The 13,294-nt window shown below is 41.0% G+C and overlaps 1 protein-coding gene across 5 annotated transcripts in view; it reads left to right on the top strand.

Annotated features, from left to right (window-relative positions):
- The window catches only part of LOC135500656 (polypeptide N-acetylgalactosaminyltransferase 5-like), a 106,951-nt gene that overhangs the window by 48,237 nt on the left and 45,420 nt on the right, over positions 1–13,294 (top strand). For all 5 annotated transcript variants that reach the window (XM_064792245.1, XM_064792240.1, XM_064792242.1 and 2 more), the window contains exon 2: positions 4,392–4,423. The gene's annotated coding sequence lies outside the window, so the exon portion shown is untranslated. The remainder of the gene's footprint in view (positions 1–4,391; positions 4,424–13,294) is intronic.

Here is a 13,294-nt window from a genome sequence, read left to right as displayed (position 1 = left end):
GTTGATTGATAACGAGCTTTTAGGATTGCGTGCTGTTTATTCATCCAGATGTCTAGCCGTTTTTCTGTCCTTTGCATGTTTCATAACTGCTGCGGCTATCAGCTTGAAACTAATGCAAGTATCAATTCGTTTCTTGTACCCCCCCCCCCCCCTCCTCAAGGGTAGTTAAGCTATCACCACTAATCTTTGCCGATGCTTGAGTAGTATTTATTTTTCCTTTAGTGAAAATTTGGCGAAGCTGGAAAGAATAAGGATGCTAATGTGTCGATGTCTTGTCGAACATACAGCCTTACCCAGTAAAATTAGTCCGGTTACTTTATATGATGGTGACAACTGATATATTGTTGATGGTGATGTCTTGACGAAAGAAAAAGTAGCATTGGTGAAAAAAGGGTGATGCTTGAGCCTTAAGATGTCGTTATAGGGTGATAAGGTGTCGTACCCTTGAGGAGGGGGGGTACAAGACCCGAATTGATACTTGCATAAGTACACATGAAGGCCCAGGTCAGATGACCACATGGACCAAATTTTGGTTCTAATTGATTATTGGCTTGGCCAAAACTGAAAAAATGTGCTTTTGATTCAAATGTCAAATAGTAGAAATCCCTGAAACTATGGCATGATTCTTTAATGTATTAAATATTGTTCTTATACTAATGTGCTAGGTACACATGTATCCTTTAGTCAGGTAATCTCAGGGACCAAACTTCAGTTCGAATTGGGTTACCACTTGGCCACCAGGGGGCCAAATCTGAAAACCTGTCCAATTGTATCCATTGCATCATAAAAATAGTTCACTTCACAGCACAAAACAAAACGTTCATTTTCATAGAATAGAATAGCATAATCTCCAAAACTATTTCTTCTCCGTTTGCTTGAAGGTATGTTTATAAGGACAAGAAGAGATTTTTATACAATTTGCTAAAATGCAAATTTTTTAGGGGTTTTCTGCCAACAATGATTTGTACACCCTACAGGTTTTCAGGGAAGTGACCTTTCTGACCTTTTGAAAAACGTCGATTGTTTTGGATTTCTCTGAAAAACCTCTAGAATATATACATCTGTCTTGGCTGAAAATCCCTGAAAAGGTTTTTCAGAAGCCCCAAAACCTTATTTTAAGAGCGTGTGGATATCAACTTCAAACAATGACTTCCTGCTCCTATTTTCTCTGCCAATTAACATAGATTTAATGTTCGATTGTTTATCACCTTCTGGTCGTGATTAATGTACATTGACTGGTAACTGATTACCGTGATAGAGTTTATTAAATCGTATCAGCTGATAAATGGCAACCTGTCGATCTATTACTATGGCACAGCTGGTTATCAGTGAGAACTTGTGGAATAACATCACCCTGGGTAATCAGTTCCACAGCTTGCCGAGACTCGGGTAGGTATTCCAACTTGCTGAGCTAGCCTTTCCCGGGAAAGCAGAATCTTGTAAATAATGTTGGAAAATTTGTGCTGCTTGAGTTTTCCGACTTAATAACGTTGTGTTCAACTGGTAATAAGGTTCTTCAAGTTCAAGCACGAATTGTATCACAAATAGAGAAAATTCATGCCAGGTTTTGCCTGTGGATAGCTAGAAAATTGCAAATTATGCATACACTGATTGTGCATGTGCTAAAAAGGAACTGGGTGGTTAACTGACCTCAAAATTTAGTGCATAGGTGTCCAAGTGTCCTAGTTACCAGATGGACACGTCATTTTGGTAAATTTACCAATGAGCGTATACATTGGTTCTTTTTTGTGATGCAGACATCATCACGAGGCCTCTTCCAAGCACCACTACGTGGCAAGTCGGAGGGCCCGCCTTGAACATGTTGAATACACAAGATTAAGATCAGATTCTCAGGAATTTATTCTCCAGGGCGAACATGCTGACTGAAGTCTACGCTAAACACACTTTGCGCCCACCGCATAGATTACCGACAGATTGGCGAGAATACGTTAATTTGCGGCTTTTCGGTGATTAGCCGCCGGTACGGAGGAAGCCTCTTTGATTACGGATCTATCTGCATGATTTGCCACAGTGTTCGTTAATTATCATGTACGTCTGACGCGGGGCTGGTGCCAGCGACGCTAGACGATCAGGCGTAGCCAGATATTTGCCAATCATGGAGAAGGGTAGATTCTGCTATTGAGCAGTGTGTAATCCTTCGATAGAAGATGTGACACTAAGAAAGATGGATCTTTCAATACTGGCTCTTTAACTCTTTGGGTGTCGGTGTTTTCTCCGACCAGTTTGAACAGGTCGGGCTAACATGTTTAAAACAGCACCACCATGTAAACAAAAAAAAAGAGTTTGAAAGAAAGGTGGAAGCTTTTTTCTTCTTAAATTATTATTAAGACCTCACTGGGTCATTTAAACCATGATGAGATATACCAAATGACTCTTCTTCTACTTCAGAATTCGCTCAGCACTTGGAGGTGATTTTCTCCAAGGAGTATTCATCGTCCAAGGCGGGATGAGTGTTTTTGCATTCCATTACGGTTAGGCGCCAATTGGGTTTCTTGGCCTAGTGACTCTGACTTCACAAGTTGAGTCCACGGAAGCTACTCATGTTTCTCACTTGGTGGGGTCTTTGACCTGCCCTGGCATAGACACCAGATACAAGGAACCTTGGTTTTAAGTCTCATTCGAAGGACTGTGAAGAGGCAGGATGAGTTTCTTGAAAGCCACGCGGTTCATCCAGAAATACAATCCTAGTTCTCCCCCGGGCCTATTGCGTTGCAACCAGCAGTGTTAAACCGCTAGGCTATGAGTCTCCTTAGCTAAATGACTCAAAAAAGCGTTTAAAGAGCTCTTTAAGGTCCAAAAACTGAGAAAAAAACGGACACAGTGTTGAGAGTATGCGGTGTCACGATCAAAGATTTTGCCAAATCAAAAAGGTTGCCAACAATGACAACCCGAAATTGTCTTAATTCCCCTGCAGTGACTTCAAAATGCCTTCAAGGGAGTCCCAAATTCTCAAAGACGACTTGAAGATCATCCAAAGCTTTTATGCCGTCCTTGAGGATCTAATTATGGCCACTCCCCGTCACAGACAGAGGCATATCACACCACCATAACTTTCTTGAAACGAGTTGATCATCGTTAGAGAAAGGTACCTCATTCCAACTGGGATGGTGATGGTTATTTACCTCATTTCCAAAGGGATTGTGATGGTGTACACTTTGAGGATGTGGATGAGAGTAGCTGAGGTTAAATGTAGATACGCTGTTTGTTAAAATTCGTAATTGAATTTGAACTTTTCAAATATTTTAAAAACATACTGAATGTAAAATTCAACAATGCCATTGTGTAAGCAAAAACAAATACTAAAAATACTAAGTTTCAGCAAATTTGTGTGCATGATAACTGCACACAGGCATTGTGTATAACAGCATTTCTATTTTCCTGGACAACAGTAATTACGACTGGCGTACCCCTTTAAACTCTGAAGTTGATCTGATTGAAGCTTTTTTTTGTTCAAGTGTGTTTTCATTGAAGAGTTTTCGCGTGATATAGCAAAGTTGTTTCTGAGCAGTAGCTGATAAAGAAGGCACTACTGGGATGGCAATGAGATGATCTGATCTAAGCCTTTTCTGATTCAGGTGCGTTTTTATGGAAGAGTTTTGCTTGGAATAGCAAGGTTGTTTGTGAGCAGTAGCAGATAAAAGAAGGTACCATTTAGATGGCAATCGCATTTAACCTTTAGTTCCAGACTTTGATGAATGCAAGTGGCTGAGATCATATCAGGTGGCAACTCCTGGATGAGCTGTTATAGGGCAGGTGGTGACCGTCTGTAATGAACCTCAGCCTTTTTTCAGTCCCCAGGTAGGCTACCAGAAGACTACATTGCTCGAATGTACACAATGCATCAGAAAACCAGTATTTTTCTTCAAAGAGCTGGTTACATACGATTCTTTCTGTCACTTTTCCTCCTCACGCCGTGTTTTCAAGCCTTAGTCTGTTAACCTTTTCGCTACCGTACCCGGTATTTACCGGGTCCGTACACTGTGTACAATTGGCCCGCAGTGATCCGTAAATTTTCCACGGGTTCTAAGATTCACCCCAGTCCCTATAAGTTTTTGATTGGTTACACCTGAAAAACAAGACGGCAGCACTGCATGCGACTCAATGATGACCTCGTCCCTAGGCTAAGATTGGGTAATGCCAGCTATTATACAATGAAAATTATCCTGAGCCAAGTTAGGATCCAGGCCGCTTGGTCTATACCGGGTGCGGGCCAGGGGTACACTGCCAAAATTCTGCGGTAGTGAAAGAGTTAACTCCTGACAAGTGAAACATGACAATGGGAATCCCAAACAAGTCCAGCCTAAGAGTTTCAAGACCGGCTTAAGAGTTTACCATGTAAATTCTCATGTGTTTTATCACTTTCATTACAGGTTTGATAAAGGAAGCTAGTTCTCAATAGAAGGTAAGCAATGAAGAACATGTGTTGATTCATGAGGTTGGTTTTTTGGCAAAGAAGTTTTCTTAACCTTTTCGTTGTGGAAGCCATTTTTCGACGGGTGCCACCATGTGCTGAGAGTGGATACCAATCACGAACAGAAGAGCTAACTTTTATCAGAACGGTCGAAAGAACTCAAACATGTTGCCATCTATACTGTGGATGAAATATCCAGAGTGCCTTTGTCATCTTGAGAGAGGGTGCGTGTGACCAAGTGCTTGTAAAGTACAATTTTTTAGCATGACGTGCTGTGCACGTCATCAACACGTCACGAGGCCATGTACATGACGTACTATGCACGTCATCCACAGCGAAAGGCTAAATGCATGTTGTAATGAAGAGTCAGTAGGTAAATCACTGCTGGTATCAACATAAGATAAGACAAGTCTGCTGCATTGAAGGTTTATTGGTTTTATCTCAGAATTGGAGGTTTACTTCTTTCTTGGCTCTGAAGTGAAATAGCAAATCTGCCGACCAGGCCAAAAGTTTTTTCAGCATTGAAAAGCTCAAGGTGGGTATACTCAGCTGCAGAATTCCAGTATCTCTACGCAGAATCATTGCCTAATCCTTGTAGCACGAGCATCCTTGACGAAAACACTTTTGGATTTCTGTTGCTTTCATGCCCTGTGGTCATATCAACTATGAAATTTGGTTGTGATATAAGAAAATTCCAACTTAAGGATACGTTGCTTAGGCAACAATGATGCATTTGGTGTAGTTGTCGACAAAGTTTTGAGAACTTTTTGAAAAGTTTCTCGTATGGAGTGCCACAGGCAAATCCGCACTGTTTGGGCGTATTTTCGAACATGTGCCTCGGAGACAGGATAGACTAACACTAGGGTAGTTTAAAGGTGTACACCGTATGTTATTACTGGTGGTCCAGGAAAATAGAAATGCAGTTATACACAATGCTGTAGTGCAATTATCATGCATACGAATTTGCTGCATCTTGGTATTTATAGTATTTGTATATCTGCCTACAAAACGGCAATGCTGAAGTTCATATTTAGTACCTTTTTACGCAATTTGAAATTTTCAAATTCAATTGCAAATTTCAAATTTCAAGGCCTTAAAACTGCTTACGCAAATGTCGCGCAACATTTTGGCCAAATTGAAATACAGTGGAACCCCGGTAACACGACCACTCATGGGACCGTGGTCGGAGTGGTCGTGTTACCGGGGTGGTCGTGTTAGCGAGGTTGGGAATCCCCAGACGAAATACATGATTATTTTTCCCGCAAAAATTGCCGACTGCATGGCGTGTGTACGCTGTACTACCATAGCAACGCTGCCTGATTGAGATGATGCACGCTCCAAAGTTTTGTTATCATGCCTCGCAAGAACAGTTCGTCGATAAAATTACATGTTACATTCTCAGAATGAGTTAGAAAAGGTAATTTTGAAACTCATTTTATCCACAAAGTTTCATTATCTGCCCGACGTGACGCATTTGCGGGCAATTTGGTGAATCATCCTCCATGTACCCGACTGTTTGTGACGATTGAAGTAAACTTGTCGTTTGATTCCACGTGAATGATGAGTTGAGTAATGCTACAGTTTTAATCAAATCTATTTTTAGTCAAAATATTTAAAGAAATATAAAATGATACTGTAGTAAATCAACCAAGTTCTCCATATCATAAAACATTCAAACGTCTCGCAAGCTTGTTATTGTCATAAGTGTGGTCTTCAAACTACCCGCCGTTTATTATAAGCTCATATGCAAATCACACAAATCACATGATTTTGCTGCTGCTGAGTGCGCAGTTTTTGGTACTGAACTGGCTCAGTAATGAAAACAAACCATGAAAACGTTAGAAAAGGAAAGTTTATTTATTCATTTACACTTATACAATTGATCATACCTGCAAAATCACATTGTATTTTTTGTTTTCATATGTATTCCCATGGCCATTGTCCCCGTCTCAACAAAGCTTGGCAGGAGGTGCTAATTACTATGCCGCGGTCGTGACCGATTACGGCAATTAGGCCTGGTGGTCGGGTTAGCGGGGTTGATTTTCAGTTTGGGACCGGCCAAGCCAGTGGTCGCGGTCGGGGTACCGGGGTGGTCGTCTTAGCGGGGGTCTCTTAATGGTAATTAGAGAGGAAACCATTCGGGACCGGAGAATCGTGGTCGCGTTAGCGGGGTGGTCGCGTTAGCGGGGTGGTCGCGTTAGCGGGGTGGTCGCGTTACCGGGGTGGTCGCCAACCGGGGTTCCACTGTATTCTTATTCATACAGGGTGTCTCTAAAACGATGGCACAGTTGCGAGGCTGAATAAGTTTTGTTCAAAACGACTTGGAGCCACAAATATAGAATCGTTCTCTGAGAGTTAGTTTAATGATATCAACTGCTGTACCGTCCGTCTAATTACTCATGCCAGGACTGTTTTGTTCGTTTTTTTTTTAAATGCTGCTCCTTTTCCTGATGCCGAATTACTCTCAGAGCTACGAAAAGTTGAGGATATTCATTTGAAAAAAAGATTATTCCATTGTACAACTGAGCCATGTTTTCAGAGACACACTGTATGAATCTAAATAGATGAGTTTGCTTTATAAGAACGAAATTTCTGTTTGGTCATGACGATGCCGCAAACTACTTAGAGAGGATGATAAATTGCAATATTTCACCGACCAATTCCGTGTATCTTCTGTGCAAACACCTGAGGCCGGGAAATGAACATTTGGTAAATATGACCAAATATTGTCGACGCAACTATCCCCTCGGTAAACCCTAGTTATTTTACAAATTTATTTGGGATGAATGGTGGAATTGATTGATATTTGCTTAAGATGCTGCATGTAGAACAGTTTTTGTTTGACTTAAGCCTATTAGGTACGACTTATTTTTAATGAAATTCCCGTATTTGTCTATTTGGCTGATTTCGCGTGCTGAAGGGCATTGTTATGAGATTGATTGCAGCGCCATCATAAAACAGACCTTGTAGCTAACGGGCGGGGGGGGGGACAAGAAGTTATTTTAAACCGAGAAATGTTTGCTTAAGTGTACTGTTCATTGTGAGCTAATTCAAGAGACAGACATCAGTGCCGTTCATCGCGAGCTAGTATAATCCCAGCTCACAAATGTCAACAAATGCCTTAAGACTTTGAGAAAGTGGATCGGATTGGGGCAGTTCATCGACTGGTTGCCTTTGCTTGTACTCGAAACTTCATCTTATATCTGCTAACGGATTTTATGTCCAGTCTCGGTGATATCACTTTTAAACCGAGAAATGTTTGCTTAAGTGTCCTGTTCATTGCGGGCTAGTTCAAGGCACAGTCATATCAGTGTAGCTCCCTAGTATAATCCCAGCTCACAAATGTCAACAAATGCCTTAAGACTTTGAGAAAGTGGATCAGATTGGGGCAGTTCATCGACTGGTTGCCTTTGCTTGTACTCGAAACTTCATCTTATATCTGCTTACACATTTTATGTCCAGACTCGGTGATATCACTTTTAAACCGAGAAATGTTTGCTTAAGTGTACTGTTCATTGCGAGCTAGTTCAAGGGACAGTCATATCAGTGTCGCTCGCTAGTATAATCCCAGCTCACAAATGTCAACAAGTGCCTTCAGACTTTGAGAAAGTGGATTGGATTGGGGCAGTTCATCAACTGGTTGCCTTTGCTTGTACTCGAAACTTCATCTTATATCTGCTAACCCATTTTATGTCCAGTCTCAGTGATATCACTTTTAAACCAAGAAATGTTTGCTTAAGTGCACTGTTCATTGCGAGCTAGTTCAAGAGACAGTGAAATCAGTGCCGTTCATCGCGAGCTAGTATAATCCCAGCTCACAAATGTCAACAAATGCCTTAAGACTTTGAGAAAGTGGATCGGATTGGGGCAGTTCATCGACTGGTTGCCTTTGCTTGTACTCGAAACTTCATCTTATATCTGGTAACCCATTTTATGTCCAGTCTCGGTGATATCACTTTTAAACCAAGAAATGTTTGCTTAAGTGCACTGTTCATTGCGAGCTAGTTCAAGAGACAGTGAAATCAGTGCCGTTCATCTCGAGCTAGTATAATCCCAGCTCACAAATGTCAACAAATGCCTTAAGACTTTGAGAAAGTGGATCGGATTGGGGCAGTTCATCGACTGGTTGCCTTTGCTTGTACTCGAAACTTCATCTTATATCTGGTAACACATTTCATGTCCAGTCTCGGTGATATCACTGTGTCTGTCACTAAATGGTTTAAACACCAACAAGAAAGATGCCTGTGTTGGAGAAAGTTTCATTGTTGCCATTATTGACCGATTGGTTTTGTCAATATTTTATTCGTACTACAAATACAACCACGTTCTATCTTCTAGTACCTTCACTCTCGGTGACGTTACTACTGGCTCACTATCTGTGCCATCCACCGCGAGCTAATTTAATCCAAGCTTTCAGCGCACAAATGTCAACAAATCGAACATGCCCTAAAACTTTAAGACGGAAGATTGGCTTGTCAGATCAGTGCAATGGACTGACTGCAAAACGCACTCTTCGATCGATAACTTTGACTTGTGACATTTGTAACCATTCCATTTGGAAAATGTGATTTTTGGCCCAATATCCGCACCATCTATCCGTACAGATAACATCCAAGTATTAACTTCTAAGGTACGTTACAGCATTGGGCGACGGTTTTGACAGGCAGACACACACCTCATTAGAGCTGACATCAATCCGCATCTGATCAGTCAACATTACTTTCCGATATTGATCGCCAAACTTGAAAACATCCGTATTTTAGAACAAGTAGAACTGTCGATTCTTACTTATTCCACACCTGCAGCCTGAGCAGCCTGATTACAAGAAATGTTACATGTTATCTTTTTATCCGAAACGTTTCATGTACCGAAGGGTTAGAAAAGTAATACCTTGTCACCTTTTTTCGTAAGAAACTTCTCTTTGCCTTATTTTACCCTGTAGATCGCCTTAGGGCCTATTTTCTTCCGACGAAACATAACTGTCACAGCGATGAACTTGAGTTTGAATTGGATAAAAAATTCATTTTTTTTTCCAAATCCGAGCAAGCCCCATTGAAGGAGGACTAGTGAAGAGTAACGTGTACTTTACTGAAGAGTAATATGTGTATTATTGAAGAGTAATGTGTACATTACTGAAGAGTAACATGTACATCACTGAACAGTAATGTCTACATTATTGAAGAGTAAAGTGAACATCATTTGAGAGTAACCTGTACTTTCTTGAGGGGGTTATGCGTACATTACCAAAGAATTATGAGTACATTACGGAAGAGTACATTACGGAAGAGTAATATGTACATTTCTAAAGAGTAATGTGTACACTACTGAAGAGTAGAGTAATGTGTGCATTAACAAAGAGTAATGTGTACATTAACAAAGAGTAATGTGTATATTAATGAAGAGTAATGTGGCCATTACTGAAGAGTAAAGTGTATACTGCTAAAGAGTAACGTGTACTTTACTGAAGAGGTAATGTGTACATTACCATAGAGTAAGGTGTACATTATACTGGCGAAATTTGCTGGGTGCGAAAAACGTGACAAATTAAAACGTACGCAAAAAAAATTACCCGGTTAAGAGTACATGTACTCCCTCTCCGCTGAGATTGAAAAATTGATTTTGAATTTTTGTGAGTTTTTCGATAAAGTTAATCTTATTACTTTGGGTGTCTTCATGATCATGTTGTTGACGAATCGATAAGGGCAATTGATGAAAACTGACTCCAGACAAGACCGAGTTGATAATATTTGCGTAGGGCCAGTGTTTTGAGATGGGGAAATACTGTGGAACGTCTCTAGTGGACGCCTCTGTTGGCAGGACTCCTCTCTAGACAGTGGTTTGGGCCCAAATGGGTCGTAGAAATGACAAATAAATGTGTTTTTCTACTATCTTAGTTGAGCCAAAATTGAAAAAACTTTAAATTCTTTTCTGAAAAATTGGTTACTCATGTAACAGGCGAAGAACAAATTCATCGAGGGATTATTTCCTTCATTTCTTAGGCTCTTTCACTATTCGTAGTTGTTGCTTGTTAATGTCCATGTCAACATGGCGCAAAGTGTACTGCACCAGAAGTCACGGTTTATGACAAATGTAATGTTAAACCGCGAGGTTCGATCTGTCAATATCTGAAGCAATCAAGAGATGTAATGTGTTGTAATGTGTCGGTTAATGGCACTTAGTGCCAAATGGATGGGGAATTTCAATAGTTTTAATGGGAATTTTAAACCTAGAACAATGCTGATTGCTAATACTGTCAACCGCAGAATTTTTACGGCAATTTTATTTTTGCAGATTTTGCAATTGAATATTCGAAATGTGCCGAATAGGATGAGAGTGAGATGTTGAAGAGGCTCCTGGTTAGAACAGTTCTCTCTCCTTCTCCAAAGAGACAGAAGAGTTATATTCATGTACAGGGACCTATATATTTAAGGCCATTTGGCGTGCTGACATGGAAAATCTTACAAATATAACATATTTATAGCCATAAAAAGGAATATTTTTTAGGAATTTTTTGGAAAATAATGCTTAGTGGAGCCAGTGCTGGCGATTGTCTCCAACGCCAATTGAGCGACTGGGTGGTGTTGTTTTATACATTCTTTTGTGATCATTTTCCAAGCATCGGCCATAATCGTTACTTCGCCTGTACAATTTTCAGACCTCTTGCTATTTACCCTTTGTTGGCTGCCGATTGGGAATTTTCCCAGACACAGTGACATTTCACAAATATTCATTCCATGTGCCTCTCTTCCTCTTGGATACACGATATGATGAAATGCCACCAAAACCAATATCTGAAGTGTATTTTGCCTAGACAAATGATAGCCCCAACTTGTCCTTAGTGGCATGTGCATATACAAGAGGTGACGAGCCCAGCTGTCTTTCACTCCTTGACTTCCACAGGTAGAGCTTCTCAGAGTACCTCAGATAATGCATTCTTCCACTATGCATTAGAAGACTTCCTAGATGAATCACCTTTCGGTAGGATCTACTACATCCTGAATCTCAGGGTCTTTTACTCCCTGAAAAAAATGTAGCCTGGGTAAATCCGATAAGTTATTCCGTTATCATTTTCGGTTTCGTTTTCATTTTCAAGCAAACTAAGACAGAATCTTGATAAGATGCAAATGCCTCGGTGGTTAAAATTGACCTATGCGAGCAAAAGTGTCCATGCATGGATCTCTGAAGGGGATTAATCATCAATATTCCATCCATGGATGGACCTATGTGGATGGATCTATGATGGAGAATCTCCGTCATCTACCCGTGCATGGACCTCCATGGATGGATCTATGATGGAGAATCTCCGTCATCTACCCGTAGATGGACCTTCATGGATGGATCTGTGATGGAGAATCTCCGTCATCTACCCGTAGATGGACCTTCATGGATGGATCTGTGATGGAGAATCTCCGTCATCTACCTGTGGATGGACAGCCATGGATGGATCTACCATGGGCCATCAGTGGCTAGTTGATAGGATCTCTTATACAAGATGGGGTTACAGGAAAACTCGTCCCTGGAAAATTCGTCCCTGAGGAAAATTCCCCAAAACGTGGTTTGTGATAATCATCAATGTTCCATCCACTGTGGATGGATCTACCATGGGCCATCATAGATCTATGGATAGAAACAGTGTGGGCCATCATAGATCTATGGATAGAAACAGTGTATCATAGGCCCAGCTTAAAGCCTGTACAGCTAGCCAAGTATCCATCGGTGTCCTCTGATGCAGAAACTAATTGATGCAGCTGGCTTCCCTGTCTGAGGTGGTTATTGATAATGAGTATGATTAGCAAGTAGGCCTGAAGCTCAGCCTGGCTCTGACAAGATTAATACCCCCGCAACCATTGCTGTTACCTGATTGGTTTCCAATGAATCATTAGGCTTACATTCTGAACTATCAGAAGTACACTGTCTGTAGCCTATGAGTGAACAAAATCTGACGTATAAATCTTATGTATGCTGTAAATCATTCTTCAAGTTTTGACGAAATACAACGTTAGCAAATCATTAGTTTAGGATCTTCGTAAACCTGCCACCAACAAATCAAGACATCTCCTCAGCACTTAGCTTTAGAGATCGGTTGGTAACGATTGCCAGGGTTTTACAAGTTGATTGCAGGTGTTGGATGAGGTGGCTTCACAGCCGGCTGTTTGTAAACAGAACACAGGAAGCGCTGGTGAGGTGCTGAGTTAGGAATGCGTACCTGCGGTCAAGTGCCTTGTTTAAGGTGAGCGGGCTGTGGGTGGTGTGTTTACCGGTTGATAAGGTGAGCTGAGTTACCCGCGGCATATCTGAGAAGATGGTTGATTTTGATAATGAGGTGGTTTACTGTGAAATGACTTCGTCGGTATCTCCATTACTGAAGCGGGTCTTCGCTGGGGATGGAATTGAATCGTTTATCGTTCAAGCTTGGAAGCAGCTGATTAAGATAATTGTAGCTTAGTTACATGGGAAACCTTATAAGATATCCTGTAGGTTAGGTTGGTATATACGGTAGGACCTCTCTATAAAGGACACTTTTGCAATTGACAACTGCTGTCCTTGATAGGGAGATGTCCTGATTAGAGAAGTAAAATTTAATGGAAACTACGAACTTGGGACCAACACAAGTGTCCTTAAAAAGAGGTTGTCCTTAATAGAGAGGTGTCAGCTAAGGGAGGTTCCACTGTATAATACTTCAGTACTTAGTGTTCTCCTATGTTACAAAACGTGACCTCTCTTTCACGTTTCTGCAAGTGCAAATTTTGAAGGTGAAGACACAAGGAGTAAACATCTTCACTTCTATGGAGCCCCCTCACGTTCCCTGCAAATACAGACTTTCAAGGCAAAGACTCAAGGAGTAATCATCTTCACTTCTAT

This window comes from Lineus longissimus, chromosome 16, assembly GCF_910592395.1.
Source record: "Lineus longissimus chromosome 16, tnLinLong1.2, whole genome shotgun sequence".
In the NCBI taxonomy this organism is placed as follows: domain Eukaryota; kingdom Metazoa; phylum Nemertea; class Pilidiophora; order Heteronemertea; family Lineidae; genus Lineus; species Lineus longissimus.
This window is presented reverse-complemented; position numbering and strand designations above follow the sequence as displayed.